Source organism: Pezoporus occidentalis, unplaced genomic scaffold (genome assembly GCF_034315485.1).
Source record: "Pezoporus occidentalis ecotype Australia unplaced genomic scaffold, CSIRO_AGI_Poc_V1 ctg2, whole genome shotgun sequence".
Classification (NCBI taxonomy): Eukaryota; Metazoa; Chordata; class Aves; order Psittaciformes; family Psittacidae; genus Pezoporus; species Pezoporus occidentalis.
In genome coordinates, this window is record NW_026913855.1 from 13,741,056 (window position 1) to 13,751,441 (window position 10,386).

The following is a 10,386-nucleotide window of genomic DNA, read 5'->3' on the forward strand; positions in this document are numbered from 1 at the left end:
TGGGCTGCCAAGAGGAAATATCAGCCTCTGCGTCATTAGTGACAGCTTCATTTTGCTGAACGAGTCTTTGATCCCTTCCTCCTCTGCAAAACTGCACAGTGGGTGGTAAATTAATCCCTGGAGTTCAGCCCAGCATGTATGCAGAAAACACAGGGGAAAAAGTAGGTGATTCTGAGCTGATACTAAGAGCTTGCATGTGCCCTTGGTTTTGGCTTGGTGTTGTTTCACTGACTTTAGTGCCAGAAGTTCATTTGCACAGATGTACATAACCATAGTCCGTGTTTCTTTCCTCATGTCTCCTGACAGGGTCATGCAGTAAGCATGAACCCAAATGGCACTGTTCATCTAACTAAACATTTAGTCACTGTGGACTAAAGTGACCTGGTTCAGGCTACTACAGGTGCAACAAAAGGTGATGTTGTCAGCTAAGTGGGCTTAGTGTTAGGAGACTGGACAGTGTTTTATGCATGCTTCAAGAGGGAAAAAAGGAGGAGAATCCAAGCTGTCTGTACTAATGAATGAAAACTAAGGAATAATCAAATAGCAAATACAGCTAGTTAAAGGAAGGGACCTAAAGTTCACACCAGAATGGAAGGGACAAAGACTGCCATGTTAAAAGGATGATCATTCCCAGCTTCACTTGTTTTGCTCTTACCTTTTTTTCTTTCAGTCTTGCTCTCCTCTTCATTGGGATGTAAATTTCCAGGCTCAGAAGTTAACATCATTTTAGGACACTTAAAAGTGGAAAGAAGCTTTGCTTTATATGTGACTGGGAAGCAAGAAAATATACTCTCACCATATAAAGGCCTGTAATTTCTGTATTCTGGTGGCCAGCGTGGTGTTAGAGCTGAAGCAAGCTGATTCTATGTTAGAAGAAAGGCTTTGTGGAGAATCCCAGTCATTGGCTCAAACTACCATCTGCTGAAAATGTCTAGTTCAATCCCCCTAGCTGTAGCTAGGATGTGGCACATGACTGCAGCACATGCTCAGGACACTTTGAACTGCCCTTTTTGCCTTTCTTGAGAAATAGATCTGTAAAGCATGCAGTTCAGGAAGGCCAAGTATCACGTGTGACTATTGCTGACTGTACAGCACAGCAAAGGTCTCTGCTGAATGAATCTGGGCCTTTGTGGTTCTTTGTAGATATTTACTAACAGCCTCAAGCAGAACATCTTCACTTTCCAGAACAGTTCTTCTAGTTCAACACACCCTCTCTCTCAAAGAGCAATCTATATACTCTGGCAGCTATTTGTGAGTAAAGCTGTATTTCACTTATTAAAGCGTAACATTTACGCAGCATAGGTTTTCAGAGAGCCTTGGGTAAGGCAGAATAGCTACTCTGTAAGACGGCGCCACGGGATAATGACTTCCAGACTGTCCAAAGCTGCATTCCTTCAAGCTTCTCCATCAGTGCACTGCAGTAACAAAGACCCTGTGAGCCACCTGGCCTGCATCTGTACTGTGTGGGAGGTAGCAGCCCTGCTCCCCCAGCTAGCCAGATGAGGCTTGCTGCTGAACTTCCCTCCTGCCACATGCATGAGTCTCCTTCCAGTGGAGCCAGGAAATGCAGTGTGATGGTGTGTGCGCACACACGCAGAATATGACCGGGGCTGGATCATGCTGGAGATGGTTTCCATGAGCACAGCAAGAGTCAATTAGGAGAGGTACTGCAAGGGACCAGAAGTGCCCTTGGCCAGGACAGCTTGCAGGTTTAGGGCCTGAAGCTAGCAGAGGGCTTTAGCAGTGCAGCTTCGTATTGCTTTGCTGGAAACCTGTTTCAGAGTGAAATTGATACCTAAAATATTGAACAGATCTGACTTGCACCAAAGATGAGTTGGACCTTCATGAGACAGGAGCTCATTCCCCAGCAACAGAGAAGCTGGAGTATGCAAGGGGCTTTGCTATAGATTATTGAAAACACCAACTGTGGGGAGTAATCAGTTCATTACAAAAAGAAGAAGAAAAAATGAAAAAGGCTAAGCTGCATGGCATTAAAATCCCCAGTCTGTTTCTTCCATAAAACTAGGTTTTGTGACTCCCTAGTGACTCCACAGAACTCATGGCTATGCTAGACTTGCAGAAGCCGTTCCAATACTGACTCCAGCTTACAGAAGAAAGAAGATAACAGATTTCATCAGGAAGTCTTTTACACTGGGGAGAAGTAGACAAGCTCTGAAACGAAACCTCCTCTTTTGGTCTTCAACAGGAGCCCTGCACTTCAACGTACAGGGACTTGGAATACACACAGGAATACATACAGTCAACAGCAAATGGGATACCTTGTTTACTCTTTGGTGTTTTGTTCTGGATGTATAATAAAAGTATGAAATACAGAGGAACACCATATGGAAACATGTAAGAGAATATAGATTTAAGTGAGTTCTTTGAACTGACTCAGTAGCGCAGTGGTTTGGGCATTTTTAAGTGGTGTGTTCAAGGATTGCTGTTACAGCTAGCCACATAATTCTGTGGCACACGTATGGACTCTTAAAAATTTAATTGAAGCATATTTCTGCAGTGGAGCAAAAAAGCCCTCCATTCTGTGTAATTGGTCTCACTGAGCACACCTTCTCTTTCAATGAGCCTCAATAGTTAGCTTTGCAATTAGGCCACGGAGAAAAGTTTGGCAGGCAAAAAAGGTGAGGTTCAAGAATGAAAAATATGAGAACTACAGGAAGAAAGTAGAAAGCCAAAGGGAAAGTGGCCTAAAGGAATGGAAAGAAGAAACGCCAAACAGTCTTGGAGAAGATGGACTATATTTTTTTCAAACTGTTTTGCTTTTCAAATGTAGAAAAAAAAGCCCAATGAAACAAACCAATATTCAAATCAGGAGCACAAGTTCAGAGTGGCCTTGTTATCTTTGGGTGTTGATTACTTAAAGGAGGATATACTTCTAAGGTTGTTGCTTTAGAATAAAAAAATGGCTTGGTGAAGCAGGGAGGGGGATTCTGTCTTCTGGATTCCCTATATTATTTTTATAGATGGGTGTGCTCATTTATATATGTAATGGTTGTGATGACATTTTGAATGGCTTTATGTGGATTCCTTCTTTTCTATTGGAACAGCGTTATGATGGAGGGAGGAGTCTGTCTGTATTGGATTTATGAGACCATGGTGTTAACCACTCCTCAGCCAGAAATCACATTCATCCTGTAGGTTGCTTATTCACTGATTAAGCCTCTACCTAAAGTAGGGTGAACTGAAAGCTTGACTAAGTCTAGCATCTAGGATATTCCCAGTGAGTTGTTTAGTACCTCTAGCTGTAATTAGACTTCAGTGAAAGTGACAAAGCATACACCTATCAACCTCATCCCCAAATCCAGGGCCTTAGGTGACTTCAGCCACTGGTTTAAACTAGGATGAAGGCACACAGAATGAGCTGAGAAGCACTGCACAGGAACTGGGATTGCAGCTGCTACTGTTGAGCTTTTGCTGCCCCCAGCACATTTGTACTTGAAAATCCCCTCAGAGGCTATACGCCTCTTCTAGTCAGGGAGACACATGAACTTGCTCTTGTTTGCCCAAAGTTGATCTCTCTCTAGGGGTAATACACTAGCCCCATGGAAAAATCAGTCTTCACCACATGTCCCTCACCCTGTTCCTTTTTTTCCCTCTCCCTCGGCTGACATGGGCTCTCCACCCAGTCAAGCACAGTTATTTCATAGAATCATACAATAGTTAGGGTTGGAAAGGACCTTAAGATCATCTAGTTCCAACCCCCCTGCCATGGGCAGGGACACCTCACACTAAACTATATCACCCAAGGCCTCGTCCAACCTGGTCTTGAACACTGCCAGGGATGGAGCACTCACAACCTCCCTGGGCAACCTATTCCAGTGCCTCACCACCTTAACAGGAAAGAATTTCCTCCTTATATCCAATCTAAACTTCCACTGTTTAAGTTTTAACCCATTACCTCTTGTCCTATCACTACAGTCCCTAATGAAAAGTCCATCCTCAGCATCCCTATAGGCCCCCTTCAGATACTGGATGGCTGCTATGAGGTCTCCACGCAGCCTTCTCTTCTCCAGGCTGAACAGCCCCAACTTCCTTAGCCTGTCCTCATACAGGAGGTGCTCCAGTCCCCTGATCATCCTCGTGGCCCTTCTCTGGACTTGTTCCAACAGTTCCATGTCCTTTTTATGTTGAGGACACCAGAACTGCACACAATACTCCAGGTGAGGTCTCACAAGAGCAGAGTAGAAGGGCAGGATCACCTCCTTCAACCTCCTTCAATGAGCACACTGCTGGCTCATGTTCATTTTCTCATCAACCAGCACCTCCAAGTCCTTCTCCACAGGGCTGCTCTGAATCTCTTCTCTGCCCAACCTGTAGCTGTGCCTGGGATTGCTCTGACCCAGGTGTAGGACCTTGCACTTATCATGGTTAAACTTCATAAGGTTGGCATCAGCCCAAAATTTCTGCCCATTTCATCAACTTTCCTGGAGATGCTTTGAGCTGCACCACAGCTGTGGCCTGGAGAGAACCATCCCCAGGAGACGCCAGCCTGGGGTTAGACTCAGGCTGAGATGTCTGCTTCTCCTCTAGCATTCTATACCCCATTGCTGGCACCTACTAGAGGAAACTCCTGGGGCTGCCCCAGTTTCCAGGGGTTAGAATAGGCCTGCACAGTTCCCAGGTTGGCAACATGGGTATTGGGATATACTCAGCAGCCTCAAAGCTATTTAAAAAGTTCTCTTGTGCTTTGTTTTCTGTTCCCTACCCACTGGTCCCTGAATATCTGTCTTTATTTTCCCACTTTCAGCATTTAAGTGGACAGAGTTCACCTCCCCATGTGCACATGTGGACAGCAAACACAGTTTTATCTGAAGGAGGCAACTGTTGGGTTTGACAGCTCTTAACAACTACAGGTGCTTTAGGCCGGTTAAATGGAAGTGATGTGCGTCCTGCCCTTTCGCAGGTAGGTCAGCTTTTTGGCATTACACAATTCTTACAGAAATGGCAAGGAAACCAGAAAACTGATTTTGTACGTCCCTTCTCCACTGGTGCACAGCAGTCCTGCACAGCTGGGTGTCTGCCCATCTTCTTTTTCCCTTGCTTGTTTTCCACCCAGTTCATTTTGGAGGATAGGAGGGAGAAGCTTCCTATGCTAGCTGTCTCCTGTGAAGGAATAGAGGCATAGCTCAGCAACTTTAAATTCCAGTGAAACACTGTAAGGAAGGGATCTGGGCTGCTTAGGGGTGTCATACAGTATATAGCTCTGCCATGCAAGTCACTAAACTGTCCTGTCACCTTCTGACATGCCCCCAAAATCAGATGATCCTAGCAGCTGCCTGCATGGGCTCTTGCTCTGCATTAAGATGTCAATTGCTTCTCTCTCATCTGCTGTGGTTTTGTCCCAGGGACCTGATGGGAAGCTCTCCTGATGCTACTTCCTGGGACCTGTTAAGGTCTGTGTGTCCTCTCAACAGCAAAACTAACTCATTTCTTCTGTTGCTGTAGCTCAACTGCTGAGGTGAACTAGCAGCTAATAGTAATCATGCTTTTTCTCTCTTTTAATAGAAGTAACTTTATCCCCACTCTCCCCCAGTGAAGGAGGCTTTGTTTTCTCCCTCACCATGTACTCCTCTCTCTCCCCTGCTTCTGGTGGAATCTTCCATCATGGACAAACCTTTTTTTCCCCTCTGTAGTGTGTGGGGAATGCAGAAAGTAGGCATCTACTTCCTGCATTTTTCATACATGCTTTTTCAAAAAGCCTTTTGTGTTTTTTCACATATGTTTTGCTTCTGTTTTGGTAAGCCTTGTTTCAAAGTCACTTGAAGTTCATTGACCCAACATGTTTATTTTGAAGATAATATGTTCCCTATTAAGCTACAGTGGTAATTGTATGCAATAGGTATTTTTTTAAGTGAAAATGTTATCCACAAGTCCCAGATGATGATATGTCTTGCAAAGAAGATGCTGGAGTGGGCCAAGATTGCCTTACAAAGTGAGAATGTGTCATCGGAGGATGAAGAAAATGGAAATGTTTGCTCAGGGGAAAGAAACAACCATCTGACTTTGTGTTCATGCACTTCTTCCTACTTTAGCTTTGAGCCCTGGTCAAGTACTTGTTACAGACTTCACTCTGAGACTTGGATGCATTTGTCTTTCTCACCATTTGTGGTGAGGAGAGTGAGGAAAAGCAAGGTGATGCGACCTGTGTGCGGTGCAGCCAGTGCCTTGCCTGCAGCATCCAGCTACCCATGTGCCAGCTGTGCTGCAGGGTGGTCCCGAGCTTCCCACCCCAGGTATTGCTGAGATGTGCTTTTCAGCTTCTTCTGGGGTGATTGAATTTGGGATGCTTAAATGACAGTTGATTGAAATGTGTGAGGAGCTGTGCTTGGACATGTTGCTGGGGTATGGTGTTAAGCGCCTGCACCATGACGCTGTGCAGCTAGCGAAGGCAGTGACTGCTGCTACCCATTGGGAAAGTGGTTTTTAAAATGGAGAGGGCTGATTTTTCTGGTTGCTTTGTGGCGTTCAGAGTTTGTTTTGTTTTATGAAGAAATACGCAGTTTTGAGAATCTGCATCTGCCTGGAGTCTCTCCAAGCCACCATTTCTCAGGAGTTACCATTTTTATTCTGGGAATGATGGTTGCAGTTCTAATCCTGCTTCTCATCCCTCCCAACTTCCTTGGGGTTTTGGGCTCTGCTACTTCCCTCCCCACCACCTTCTCTTTACCCCTTTTGCATAAATTGCAGTACAGCTTGCCTTGGATAAGAAAAATCGGGCTAGACAGGATTGGGCAAGGCTCCCAACTTGTCACATACAGGGCAGTGAAGAGGAAATGTGGCCGCAGTTAAAGTTATTTCGGACACAACCCACTGGTGCCCTGCCCTTTGCCTGGGCCTTGCTGCAGGCTCCAGCTGTGCCAGGGAGACTGGCAGCATTGAGGGGCTGGTCTCTGTGGAGGAAGGAAGAGCCTGGAAATCTCTGGTGCAAAAGAGCAAGTGCATTGTTTTATTTCAACCTGGGAAATGCAAGCTATGTGCTTTTTCACTTTTCCTTCTCTCTTTTTTTATTTAGAGCAGAAGAGAACCTACAGATCCAAGTGAAAAAAATCCAAACATTTGCATTCCTTTCATTTTCACACATATGTCATGATTTGGATATTCCTGCAGTTCTAAAATAGTGGGTTTGAATGTGCACAAGTTGAGGAAAACCAGTAACAACTGGGAATGGTTCAGCAGCAGGACTGGGTTTCCCAGAGCTGTACCCTCCCTGGGGTTTTGCTTTTCCCGTTGCCCTCCCCTTGGCACTGTGAAGGAGATGATGCTTCCAAAGGCTGACAATCTTGTGTGACAGTTGCAAATCATCTCTTAAGTCCATCCTCTGGGATGGAGCAGGAGGAGCATGTGGCTTGTTTTTGTTTTGCTTTCCCCAAGGGTTATGCAGGCTGTGGTTTGTTGGCTGAGGCACCGAGGCTTGTGACTCAGGGCACTGGTGATGCTCCAGGGCAGGAGGGGGGCTGCCTGTGGCCCAGCCTGGCTGGGGAACCACGCTCCTACGTAGGCGCCGAGCTTGGGGATGGGGATGTTCCTCCTCCTTCCGCCACAGAGGAGCCAGGAAGATCCCCGTCACCACTGACAGCGGTTAAGCACAAGGCATACGTATTTACAGAGGTCTCTGGGAACACAGCTGAGAAACAAACTGCCTTCCCTTCCCGGGCTTTTTGCTTTTGTTTTTTTTTTCTCCCTTGTTTTTATTTCTGCAACACTTAAAGTCCCCTGGTGCTTCACCCTCCCTCAGAGCACTCCCACAGCTCCTCTGCTAGAATCTCCCTTATAAACCACAGCTGAACGATTACCAACACTGCTCCCAGGGTGCTGGCTCCCAAAGGATGGTCCCTGTGAGGGGTCCCGGGGAGACCTCCCTGCTTGCCTGATGGTTAGGTTTAGCAAGGATGCTATGCTGGGAAAATCCCATGTGGCTCCTCTACATGGGTAAAACAGCCAGGCACTCCATCGGCCTTCAGCTGAAAGGCTCTATATGCTCTCTCTGTGTGTGTGTATATATATACATGCATGTGTAGAAAAGATACTATTATTTAGCAGCATAAGCCCTCATTAATGGCAATGGGATTTGTATGGTTTGCAGCCCCTAGGAAGCTATTTGATAGCTTACTCCTAATTTGCAAATCTTTGAAGCCAATCGCTGTACCTGGTGATTAAGGGTTTTTTTGCCATAATCCGGTGCAGAGAAAACAGAGGCCTCTCGATAGTTTGCATGAAAAGGCTGCCGAGTGAGTCCTGTGATTCACGGGCCAAAAATAATGTGCTCTGTTTAAACAACGTTAGCTCTGTGATGCAAACTGACAAAAGCCAGTGAAATTTAAAGAGACCCTGTCAAAGTGGGTCTAAAAATAGCTCCAGCCAGCTGTGTTTTGGTGAGTGGGTGCATGTACTTACGTGGTTCTCCCTCTGCTCTGTCAGTTTTGTCTTGGGTTGTTGTTTTTTTTTTCCCCCGAAACAGGCTAGTGCAACACTTGAGCTTTGCCATCTGGTCACTTGCTGTATGAAATTACCCTGTCCTGGGAGAAAAGGGTCTGGCTTTAGTGTGGAAAGGAGCTTCCCATCTCCAGTCTTTTGAGGGAGGTGGGAAGTTGCCTTATGGGGATTTAGCATCTGAAAAGGGTGCTACAGAAACACTGCTGGGTACCATCCCCTAATGCAGGACAATCGTGGCAGCACAGGGTCCCATCCATGCCTGTTCATCCTGAGTGGGTTGTCCTCATCATGCCTGTGTGTTCCCAGGTAAGGGAGGGCTCTCATGACTGGAGTGTGTTGAGGTGTTTCTATGGGGCTGGGAAAAGGCTGGAGTGGAACTGCTTAGCACACTGTACCCTGTCACTAGTGACTCCATGCAGACCACAGCCTGTGCGCCTGCAGGCACACTCCATGAGTGCAGTATTTTTTAGGAAGCTTCATGATGGAGCGGATGCCCTCTTCTCCTTCCACTATCCTAGGTTTGGAGGCATCGCTCTTTCCTGGGGAGTGGTGTGATCTTTCCTTTCCTACAAGAGCCTGTGAGATGGGTTCCTTGTCATAAGGCAGCTCCTGTTTGTAGGACAAGGCTCACTTTGAAACTGGGATTTCCCCCTTGGAGCTGCTAAAAATACCCTGCAGCATAAAAAAAGCACAGCTCTGCTACCTTGCACCTTGTCCAACCTTGACTTGGTCTTCTCTGGAAACAAATCTAGGCTTACTATTTCTATAAGATGCATCGAAAGCGTATGTACATGAGATGCAGCTACTTTGAAGAGCAGAAGCAGGCCTCAGTTGCCTCATCTGAAGCAGAAATGGGAGATAAGGAGTTGGGAATTTCTCAGTGCCATTTATCCATGTGCTGAATTTCCCCAGGTCCTGTTTTTTCAGTCAGAAATGGCAACAAATTGCTGGGGAATTCCTCTTGCAGAAACATCAGTAGAACACCTTCCCCCTATCCCCAGAAGCAGATGCTGTTTTGCCCTTCCCTCTCCCACATACCCACCAACTTTCCTGCTACCGTCTGCCCTCTTGAGGTCTGTATTGTGGAAACCTGAGGTTGCTCTGTCTCCTTCCCCCTTGGGCAGAAGCTGCAAAACCCAGAAGATCCTTAGACCTTCCCTGCCAGGCAAAGAAAAGAGCTGGAACATGTGCAGTGCCTGAACAACCATCCCCTCGCTGTCGCACAAGGAGCTAGGGGCATGATAGAGGTGCTCTTTCACCATCATTTCAATATCACTTCTGGTTTTTGGGTTCTTCTTTCTAAGTGTGATTTCATTGTGACTCAAAATAATATCCCCAAATTGCACTATTCTTGACCAAAATAATTACAATTAAAGAATGACCCCCAAAACCTCCTCCCAGCATGCTTCAGAGCAACTGAAACATGCATTTCCATCCCATTCTTTCCTGAGGGTATAGATAGGTACGATTTGTATCTGTTGACTGATTTTACCTGACTGACTGAAAAGTGAAGCAAAGGTGGCTTTGAAATTAAGTTAAACAAATTAATTTTAGCACAGTGAAACTGTAAATACAGCTATCAGATTCCTTTTTGGTATTGTCAACATTTACTTTTTGATGTTATTTCCAAAACATGAAGTCTGTGAAACTTGACATCTTGACATGAATTTGTGCTTCTCTGATTTTGCTAGAAGGCTGTTTTCTGAGGGGACCTTGTGCTCTTTCCATGGTGGTTTACCTTTACAGGATACATACCGCTCCAGTAATCTCCCACACATAGGTGATTAGTGTATTTTGCAGTTGATTACAAATCAGGCTGGTGGTAGGATATTTATACTGATGTTCTAGTAGCTGAGTCTTTTGTTCTAGACCATTCTTCCACTGTACTAGTAAAGGACAACAGTGTCCAAGGGTGAAGAGAACACCTGCCACCAG